Raw genomic sequence first — 10928 nt, 5'->3', positions numbered from 1 at the left:
ACACTCATGGGTACAAATCAAAGAGCTTCGGACAAGGTTCTCCTCAGTAATAACTACAGACATATATCATGACTGTTCACTTAGTTTCTGCAGAGAAAGTTAGAACATACGATAGTAATGACCCGAGAGAGATGAAAATGTTCAGGGATGGTTAGATGCTACTCACTCTGACAGCAGCTTAGTTAGGGGTTCAGGAGCTATGCTTCAGGTCCCTAGCAGTTCAGTGTCCAGTGATGATAGAGTCTTCCTGTGGCTTATTCCTTCTAGTAATTTCTGCTTCTGAGCCTCCTTTAATTACTGTCTTCTCTTCATGATTAATTTTCTGCATTTCCCTTTAATTCTGTATGTTATTCAATATTCTTCCATTGAGAATTCTATTTATTTTAGCCAGATTTGGCTTCTAATTTCTGCAACCATATACTCTGATCAGTACAAATTACATATAAAAGAAAACTAAATAGACAGAATAGAAAGTGGGGGACTGGAAGCAATAAATATTTTTATTTATTGGGTGCAGTGCTTTGTTGATGGCACATGACAAAGTAATGCTCCCTAAGTCCCTTCCCTTCTTCAGGAAATCTGGGATGGAAAGTGTAAGGAGGGAGAGTCTCAGTGTGGTAGGGGACTGAGATAGGGCAAAGATTTCCCAGCAGCTGAAGGCCCATGTCTTCCTCTTGTGTTCTTGCTGGGGCTGGTGGTCCAAGGGACCCTTATTCTGGAGGTCTTGTGAACTATAAAGTCTGCCACCTTGTTGCTATAGACAATTCACTGTCATATTAGGAAATGAGCTTGACAAAACAGTCATTGATGACAATGCCAGCCTCAGCATTAAAGGTGGAAGAGTAGATGTCACCATCAAATTTACAGGAGACAACCTGGTCCTAAGATGTCTTTTACTGGGCCTTACAATCCCTGCTTCACCACCTTCTTGTCAACATATTTGGCACCTTTTTCCAGAAGACAAGTCAGATTCATGACCAACATATTAGGAATATGCACACGGAAGCCCAGTGAGCTTGCCATCTCAGAAATAACTTGGCCTACAGGCTTGGCAGTGCCAATAGATTCAGGGATTATGTCCTGGGCAGCCATGTGACCATGACACCACAATTTCTCAGAGGGTCCATCCATAGTCTTCTAGATGGATTGTGGTCATAAGTCCCTCCATAATGTAATAGCTGTCATGGATGAGCTTGGCCTAGGGGGATAAGTAGCTGGTGCAGCAGGAGGGATTTCTGATGATCTTAAGGAAGTTGTAATATTTATTTTGGTTCACACCCATTATAAACATGAAGAAGGGGCTGCCATTCCACCACTCCCAGGGTAGAGGAGGTGAGCCTATCCCAGCACCCAGGAGGAGGCTCCCCACTGCCATTCCACCACTCCCAGGGCAGAGGAGGTGAGCCAATCCCAGCGCCCAGGAGGAGGCTCCCCTGCCACCATTCCACCACTCCCAGGGCAGAGGAGGTGAGCTGCATGGGCACCAGCAGCACCCCCACCCCCCATGGAAATGAGAAGACATGTAAACAAGCCTCAAAAACAGACTTCCAGATCACCTACAGCAACCGCAAAGGGAAACAAAATGGAGCAATATGATACTCAACAGCCTGGACTCCCTGAACTGGCAACAAAACAGGATCTGGAAAAAATGAAATCAGAAATAATTTCTCAGATAATAGCAAAGATGGTGCCCATAGTGCAAGACATGATTAATAAATCTAGAAAGGACACAGATAAAAAAATAGAGGAGCTCAGGAACATGATGAAATCCCATCATAGGAAACAAATAGAGTCCATAAAAACGATGCAAACAGATTTCCAGGACGTTAAAAACTCCACTGAAAGTCTATGCAGCAGACTGAACCAATGTGAGGACAGAATTTTAAATACAGAAGATAAGATTGAAATTAGTGGCCAGGAAAAGAAAAATTTCTTTAAAATTGTAAAGGACCACGAGAAAGCAATCCAGCAGCTGCTAGATGATACAAAGAAGAATAACATAACACTGGTCGGAGTCAATGAAGAAACAGGAGAGAGTGCAGATGACATAAAAAACTGTTTTCAGAAGTGATGGCAGAAAACTTCCCAAGCAGAGGGAAAGAACTTGACATGCAGATAAGTGAGGTATATATAAGACTCCAACTAGCCTTGATCAAAAAAAAAAATCTACACATAGGCATATAATAGTTAGGATTCCAGAAACGTAACAGAAGAACAAAATTCTACAAACAGTGAGAGAAAAGAAACAAATCACATACAAAGGAAAGCTCATCACAATCACAGCAGACTTCTCAATGTAAACCCTCAAGGCAAGAAGAGCTTGGAGTGATGTATTTAAAGCCCTAAAGGAAAACAGCCTCCAACCCAGATGGATGTACCCTGCAAAACTATCTTTCAAAATTGATGGAGAAATAAGATACTTTCATGATAAAGAGCACCTTAGGAACTTCATGAATACCAAACCGGCACTCCAAAAAATTTTAGACAATATCCTAGGAAAAGACAATGAGGATCACAATTCCAGGAAGCCCAGCAGAATGAATCCATTGGGAATGACAAGAAATTAAATGCAAAGGGGGAGAATGCAACAAAAAGAAAAAGTCATGACAAGGATAAGTCAATACATATCAGTTATAACCATCAATGTTAATGGTCTCAATTCACCAATCAAAAGAAATAGACTGGCAGGATGGGTCAAGAAGATCCAACAGTATGCTGTCATTTAAAATTCTAAATTTTGATGGAATCTCATTTATCAACTTTTTTCTTTTATACATCATGTTTTTTATATCCTAGGAAGTTCTTTCCCACCCTAAATTCATAAACATTTTCCCTTATAATTCCTTCTTAAAGTTTTATAATTTTAGTCTTTTATATTTAGGTTCATAGATCCTTTCAAGTTATTTTTATGTATGGAAATAAAGGGTTTAAGTTAATTTTTTATATATGGATACCAGGTGTTCTAGTGCCATTTGCTGAAAATACTATCTTTTCCTTGGGTCTTGAATTGAGTTTATATTCTATAAAATGTTAATGTTAAGTAATCTTTCAAACCTCACTGGACCATATATGTGTGCTTCTATTTCTAGATTCTCTGTTTTATTCCAATGATCTATATATGTCTTTCCTTACACCAATACTGCCCTGATTACTGTAGCTTTAGAGGAAGTCTTAAAGTTAGGTACTAAACATCTTCCAACACTGTTTTGTTTTGTTTTGCTTTTTTTTTACTTTTCTAGGTCCTTTGTACTCATACATAACTTTTAAATTTCAATATCCAATTCTTCATTTATACCAAGTGTACATAGACCTGAATTTTTATATATACCTCGTGTTTTCTAATCCTGCTAAATTCAAATACAAGTTCTAGGGGCTCCTAGAGATTTCTTAGTATTTTCTCTGTAGATGATCATTTCATCTACATATAAAGATTTTGCTTCTGCCGTGCCAATCCTATCCTAATTGTGTCATTTTATTGCCAGACTATTATGGTTTAGGCTTATGTTTCGAAATTTAATGGACAGATGAAGAGTAAGCATATCTGCCCTTGTTCCCCACCTAAGGGAGAAAGCATTGTATCTTCTCCATTCATATAAGGCATTCTCGCTGGAAGTATGGAGTACATGTCTTTAATCTGTTGAGAAGATTCTGTTCTACTTCTAGACTCCTAATAGCTTTTACCATGAACAGCTGTAGAATTTAATCCAATACTTTTTCGCCAACTACTGACAGGATCATATGGCTTTTTCCTTTCCTTTGCTAAAATGATGACTTTTGGGGGTGGATCTTCCAATGCTGAACCAACATTGTCATCCCTATAATAAAACCACTTTCTACATACTGCCAGATCTGACTTTTAATAGTTTGTTTCATTAAACAAATTTCTATCTCTGTTCATACTTTTTTTTTCTATTATCTTTATCCAGTTTTAGGATTAGCACAATGTTGATTTCCTAAAATAAGGGGAGAAGTGTTCCTTCTTTTTTCTGTATGAAATGTTTGATATAATTTATCAGTTAAAATGTTTATGAGCCTGCTGTTGTCATATAGGTAGGTTTTCAAGCTAGGAATATACTTTCTTTAATAGGTGCTATTCCAATTTTATATTTCCTCCAGAGTCAGTTTCATTAATTTGTCTTCCAAGGTACTTCTTAGAAGTTGTCAAATATATTTCAAAACAGATTTTTGAAATGTGCTTTCTATATTCTTTTATTTTTTTTCTTTTTTCTTCTTTTTTGGTACCGGGGATCAAACTCGGGTCCTTGAGCTCACGCAGCAGGTGGTGAAACCACTGAGCTAAATCCCCAGCCCTATATTCTTTTAAATTCTGTAAAATCTGTGGTAATGTCTTCTAGATCTTGATATTGTAATATTTTAAATGTATAATTGATATTGTGTAATAGGAAGAAAAGGTCTAAATGAGCAGGCGAAGTGGGAGGGGTAGGGGAAAAGAAAGAGGGGAAAAGAAAAAATATGAGAAAAGGAAAAAAAATGGAAACAAGGTCTTTGCAAATAAGGAAAGGTGGAGGGGGTGAAGGGAGGGTGGGGGAATGGGGAAAAAACTAAGAACCAAGGTACTCATGTAAATGGTAGAAGATCCCAATGATGAATGTAACTGTATTTTATACCTAAAATGTACCAATAAACTTAATGGGGAAAAAAAACTTGAAGAAGGGGCAGAGATGATGATTCTTTTGGCTCCACCCTTCAAGCAAGCTGCAGCCTTCTCCATGGCAGTGAAGACACCAGTGGATTCCATATACATTTAGGACCAGCACCATTCCACTTGATGTTGGCAGGCTTTTGCTCTGCAGAAGTGGAGAGGGGCTTACATTGGTGACAAGCTTCCCATTCTCAGACTTGACTATGACATTAAACTTCACAAGAGTGCAATTTTATATCGGAGTATGTAGGCCATTGTTAATGGAGAGATCATTGATGGCAACAATATCCACGTTACCAGAATGACCAGATGCCTAACACCAATTTAATTTACTCCAATTTTCACCATTATGTCTCAGGGTTATGCCTGGTGCTACATGAGAAGATCCAGCTTCTCAACAAATGAGCAAGGAACACAGATCTTAGATTTCTGAAGACAAATTTTTATCTCATAGTTTTGATTTTATTGTAATTTTCCTGGTAAGCCAAAGTACCCTTCAAGTATTTTAAGTATACAGAATTAGGATTCTTTCATGTGATACTGAAATAAATATTAATTGCATAGCCTCACATTTCTAGTTTCTTTAAAGAATGAACAAGTGAAGAGGCATTATTAATGATTGGCCTTACTCTTGTAATAGGAGTGTGGGTAAGAAATGTACCAATGAATTGGGGTTGAGTTGAAAGACTGAGTGAGCCTGAATGTTTTTGATAGTATAACCAAAGAAAATGAAGCTCACTATTGATGAGAAATTACTCCATGGTTGCAAAAGGAAAAGATAAAAGAGAGGAAAGAAAGATGGCAACACCCTTCCTTCCTTTGGAATCAGGCTGGGTTTATTGTCTATTTGGCAAAAGTAGTAAAGAGCTTGCTCCTGCATTTTGTATATTCCCGAGTTTTGGGGAAGAAGTACAAAGACTGGAGAAGAAGAAACAGTTTGCCACCTTAAAATATTTCAAAGGGATTAGGCACAGACAGACAGAAAACAGACAGACACACACATGCACACACAAATGAAAAATATATCACAACACACTACAAACACAGATAGAAACCTAACTTTCAACACTGGAGATACTGTCTTTTCATTTCTTCAATGTTACTGTATGATGGACCTATGTATGAACCATTCAGTGACTTGCTACTCATTTTATACACTCTACCATATCTAGGCTTTTCTCAAAGACTTAATCTCCCTTTCCTTGGCATTTATGACTCTTTGATTAAGTCTTAATTGGCTGTGATACCCCATCCTCATGAATAGACTCAAGGAAGGTTATTCTTTGTTACCTTCAGCTGGGCAGGGTCCTTTCTTTTTCTATTCACCAAACTGGATTTTCTAGCTCTGGCTCAGGGATTAATTTGAACAGCAGTAAAGAGTTTTAATGGGGTCAGAACAGGTCATCTTCACAGAACAGCAGCTTACCTTGGAGATTCTAGGCAAGCCAACACTGATTTGGGCCTGATTCCATAGGTAATAATAACTGGAGTCTATCCCAGGAGTAATCCCTGGTTTCTTTTTTATCATTGCAATACTCCATGAAGTCAGTACCAAAACGTTTTTAAAACTATGTTTTGCAGAGCACCTATTCAGTGTTCCGCACAGGAGGAGAAACCAGACAAACAACAACAAACGAGAGTCATATTTTCCCACTAGTCTTTAGAAAAAAGATGTTTAAATTTCTGTTTTCTAGTGTTTTCCTATTCTCAGGAAAAGCTGATCCCACAGCTGATGACAGAGCCCTTTTCAAGGGCAGTTGCCAGAGGACCCTAACAAAGGAAGCAGCTGTTCCTCATCCTCTGGGAAATTTACTCAACACCATTGGCAGGTGGGGAATGGAGAGCAAAAACGCTTGCTTTTCTCAGCATGCAGAGGAGATCGCAGTGAGTAAATCAGCACTGATTCCTATTCTATATTTTCCCTGTCTTTTCAAGTCTGTACTCAGCCTAGAGGGGAAGAAATCACAGGCCCAAGATATATAAACCACAGGAACTCTGGGGTTTGACTTGAATAATACATCCCACAACAGGCTTTAATTCTATTTAATTCTAAGAGCTATTGTTTTTCATAGCCACCCAGGTGACATTGATTTCAAACATTTTAAATTGTCCTGGCTAAGGATTTCTGGTACTCAGGGTTGGATCAGCAATTTAGAGGATAGTCTACGCTTGGGTGCCAGGAACCTGGGTTTCTAGACACTGAGCCAAATTTGAGAGTCATAGAGTAAACAAGCTAAAACTAGGACCTGAACCCCCATTCCCATCATGCCCTCTTCCACATAAGGGAGCTAATTCAGGGCTAACTTAGGGTATTTATCCAAAATATCTCTGGATAACTATCCTTAGAATCCCTACCCCAGGAAGGCTGGAATTATTCAGAACACTGAGAAACAGACTGTGACAGGAGCCTTATCTCACAGACCCTTCTATATATGCTGTATATTAAGTAAGAGTCTGGGGTAGGTGTCTCAAAGCAGGCGGGACAGCTGGTCAACCTCCTTAGCCAGGAGTGAAGGGCTTGAATAGATTCAATCCAGTGTTCGGTAATGTTGTGGTTTGAATGCATCCTTCAGAATTTATGTGTTAGAAACTTAATTCCTAAAGACAGATGTTAATGATATTTGGAGGTGGGTTCTTTGGGAGGTGGAAGACTCTCTGTGCTTGTGAAGATTCTGAACTGAATGAATTAATCCACTTATGGATTAAGAGATTGGTGGGTTAATAAGTTATTGTGAGAGTAGCTCTGTTATAAAAAGTGAGCTTTTAGAAGCACAATTTATAATAGCTAAATATTGGAAACAGCTCATATGCCCATCAACAGATGAATGGATGAAGAAAATGTGGTATTTACATACAATGGAGTACTACTCTGCCATAAAGAAGGATAAACTAGGGACATTTTTAGGTACATGGATGCATACTGAGACCATAATTTTAAGTGAAATAAGTCAGACACACAGATTTACATATCAAATTGTTTCTTTTGTGTGAGAAACCTAGTGTAAATAAGGGGCAAAATAGAGGATAGAGATTGGGAAGCAGGAAGAATTTGTTCAAATAGGAAACAGAACAAGGGAGGGGGGAAGAGAAGGAAGAGAAAAGGGATTTCAAAAAATGAGAAAATGAAAGGTAAAACATAGAAACAGAGCTTTTGTAAATGGGGAGAGGAAGAAGGGTTGAAGGGAAGGGAGTAGAATGGGAAATAAAAGATTTCATATATGTATAGGTGCAAGTTCCCTATGATGAATGTGATCATTATATTTGGCAAACATACACTAATAAAAAAAAAAACAGTGAGCTCTTTCCAACATGCTCATTTCATCTTACTATGTGATGCCCTTGCCATGCCGTGATGCAGCATGAGGTCCTCACCAGATGTTGAGCAGATGATGGCCCCATTCTTTTGAGCATTCCAGACTTCAGAACCTGGAGCCAAAAAACCTTAAAACAATTATTTTTGTAATGCTGGGGATTGAACCTAGGGCCTCACACATCATAGAAAAGCATTATACCACTGAGCTCCAATGCCAGCATCTAAATTTCTATTCTATCTAATTACCCAATCTTAGGTATTTTGTTATCATAACAGAAAACTAGCTAAGAGAAGTATTCACTCAGATCCCTCTTCTGTGGCTTCTTATCCTATTTGGAGACACTCCAGGTACCAAGGGAACCTATTTTTCTGACAATTAAGACTCCCTATAAATTTAAGTCTGTTTATCAAGAGAAATGTTTGGTTTTTGCTTTGCATTATTTTGTGCTATTTAAACTATTAAGAATATTAAGCATGTATTGTTCTGTGAGTATATGCAATGCAGGAACCTTGGGAAGGGCAATTCCTCCCTGAACTTCACTTTGCCAAAAATGCAACTTCTCTTTGTAATGTCCTTTCTTTCCAGATATTTTGGAGGTAGGGATTTATAGACCACAGGTTTGAGGAAGAATTTCCTCACTGAACTTTCTGCCCTGAATTTTCCTTGGAAGATGCTCCTGTTTATTGAAATATTTTCCCTCTACAACTGTCTGTTACTGGAAAATCCTCCAATTGAAAGAAACTCCCTTCCCTGTGCCTGTATTTAATTAACCTACTGCTTTTTGTTTGATTTTTTTATGAGTCACTCACACATGAATATTCGCTCCTCACTCTTCTACTTTCGGATTTACATGTCCATTGTAGTTACTGAAAAATACAGTGTCATGTGTCTGAGAGAACCTCAGTGGCAAGATGAAAAAGCAAAATGTAACCTACACGCACTGGCAGACTGGTATATGGTCCTGTGACGAGCACCACTGTGTTTAGTGATAAATTCCTGGAGAAATGGTGGGAAAGCTATGGCTCCTTTATGGCTGTACTCTGTGTGAGTCAATGCTGACATGACTGATAGAATGAGGTTCTTCTGGTCCATGGTAGTGGGGGACCTAATCCATGTGATTCTTCCTTCATTAAAAAGGATGACATACTAACATCCTATACTTCTGCATCTATGGTACCTCTTTATTTTTAATAGATGTAGATATACACAACCTATATGTATGTTGCCTGTTGGGCAAGAGGTCCTGTGCATCTTTTAGTAGGAATTATCTAGTTAAAGAATATGCATGTTATAATCTGTCTGACCCTATAGATCAATTATTCACCTTCTCTACCTCTTGTGTGACTAGGATGATGAACTTATTGGCCACATCAACCTGGTGTCTTTGCCTTCTTGGGCACATTGGCCAATGGGCAACATTGGAAGAAGATCAAAGGGTTGAAGGAAAGAGAGAGGGAGGGAGGAAAAGAGAGAGGGAGGAAGGAGAGAGAGAGAGAGATTGATTTCCTCCACCGGTGACTTCCTTGTAGGGCCATGCTTAGCCAGTAGTTGTGGTCCCTCTAAAACCGCATCCCCTAACCAGTCCTGGGAAGTGTTTCTACCAGTCTTTGCCCCTTGCCGCTGTTATTTACTTTAGGTTTCTTTTAAAATCCCTTATTAGCTTATTTTACCCATCTACTTCTTTGGAATTATCTCTTAATTACACGTTTTCCAATAATATTTTTGAGTGTGCCATTTGTTTTCTTGCAAGACCCAGATGAAGAAAGTAATACCACCAGCGATGCCTCAGTGGTATATGGGATTGTATAGTGCAATAGGGAGAATAATAGCCTTCTAAAGATGTCCATTTCCTAATCCCAGGAATCTGCGAATATGTTATGTCACATGGCAAAGGGGAATTACATTTTATATAGAATTAAGGTTGCTAATCAACTGACCTCAAAATAGAGAGATTATCCTGGATATCCAGGTAGGCTGAATGTAATCAAACAATTCTTAAAATTAAAAGGTGGAGGAGGAGAAAGAGTTACCACCAGACTTGATGTGACATGAGAAAGACTGACCAGGCTTTGTCAACTTTGACGATAGAAGGGAACCATGAGCCACAGAATGAAGACAGCTTCTAGAGATAGGAAAGTCAAGGGAACAGATTGTCCCCTAGTAGCTTCAAAAAGAATGCAATCTTAATTTTTCCCCATTGAGACCCATGTTAGACTTTTGACCTACACAGCTGTAGAATAATAAATGAAGTTTGTTTTAAGCCAATAAATTTATGGGATTTTATTGCAGCATAATAGGAAACTGATATTTGATGAGAACACAGGATTTTCTTTGTGTAGAAAAATGGGTTTCAGATAATCCATGGTATATATATTTTTTCATTAAGTTTATTGGTACATTTTAGGTATACAATACAGTTACATTCATCATTGGGATCTGTACCTTTACATGAGTATCTTGGTTCTTATTTTTTCCCCATTCCCCTGCCCTCTCTTCACCTCCTCCACGCTTCCCTATTTACAAAGACTTTGTTTCCATTTTTTTCTTCTCTCATATTTTTTCTTTTCCCTTCTTTCCTTTCCCCTACCCCTCCCATTTCCCCTAATCCATGGTATATTTATTTAGATTATTACTCATAACAAATGGGGATCCCACACAGGTGAAGGGCAAGATGTTATAAGATCAATTAGATGTTGACCTTAGCTGCTATAGTGATGATGGTAATTGTCAAGATTGGGCTGTGAGCTGGATGTTTCTGCAGTCCTAAGTGATGTAGACAGATTAAAGGATAAATTAAAGCTTCAAAGTTGCAGCCAGGGAACAAGTAGAAAATTATAACACCTTTGTGAAAATTTTAAAAGAGTTGATTACCATCCTGAGCAGAGGTTAGATAGGAGTGAGGATCAGTCTTGGGCCTGAGAATTGTACCATCAATGTCTGTTTTGCTATGA

The 10928-nt window shown here is 38.4% G+C and overlaps 1 pseudogene; it reads right to left on the bottom strand.

Annotated features, from left to right (window-relative positions):
• Positions 1-609: 609 nt before the first annotated feature.
• LOC101701088 (glyceraldehyde-3-phosphate dehydrogenase pseudogene) lies at positions 610-9069 on the bottom strand (annotated as a pseudogene).
• Positions 9070-10928: the final 1859 nt, after the last annotated feature.

Source organism: Heterocephalus glaber, unplaced genomic scaffold (assembly GCF_053883595.1).
Source record: "Heterocephalus glaber isolate CG9 unplaced genomic scaffold, H.glaber_assembly_v1.0 deba00001600, whole genome shotgun sequence".
In the NCBI taxonomy this organism is placed as follows: domain Eukaryota; kingdom Metazoa; phylum Chordata; class Mammalia; order Rodentia; family Bathyergidae; genus Heterocephalus; species Heterocephalus glaber.
The sequence above is the reverse complement of the archived record's forward strand: the minus strand, read 5'-3'. Positions and strand labels throughout refer to the sequence as shown.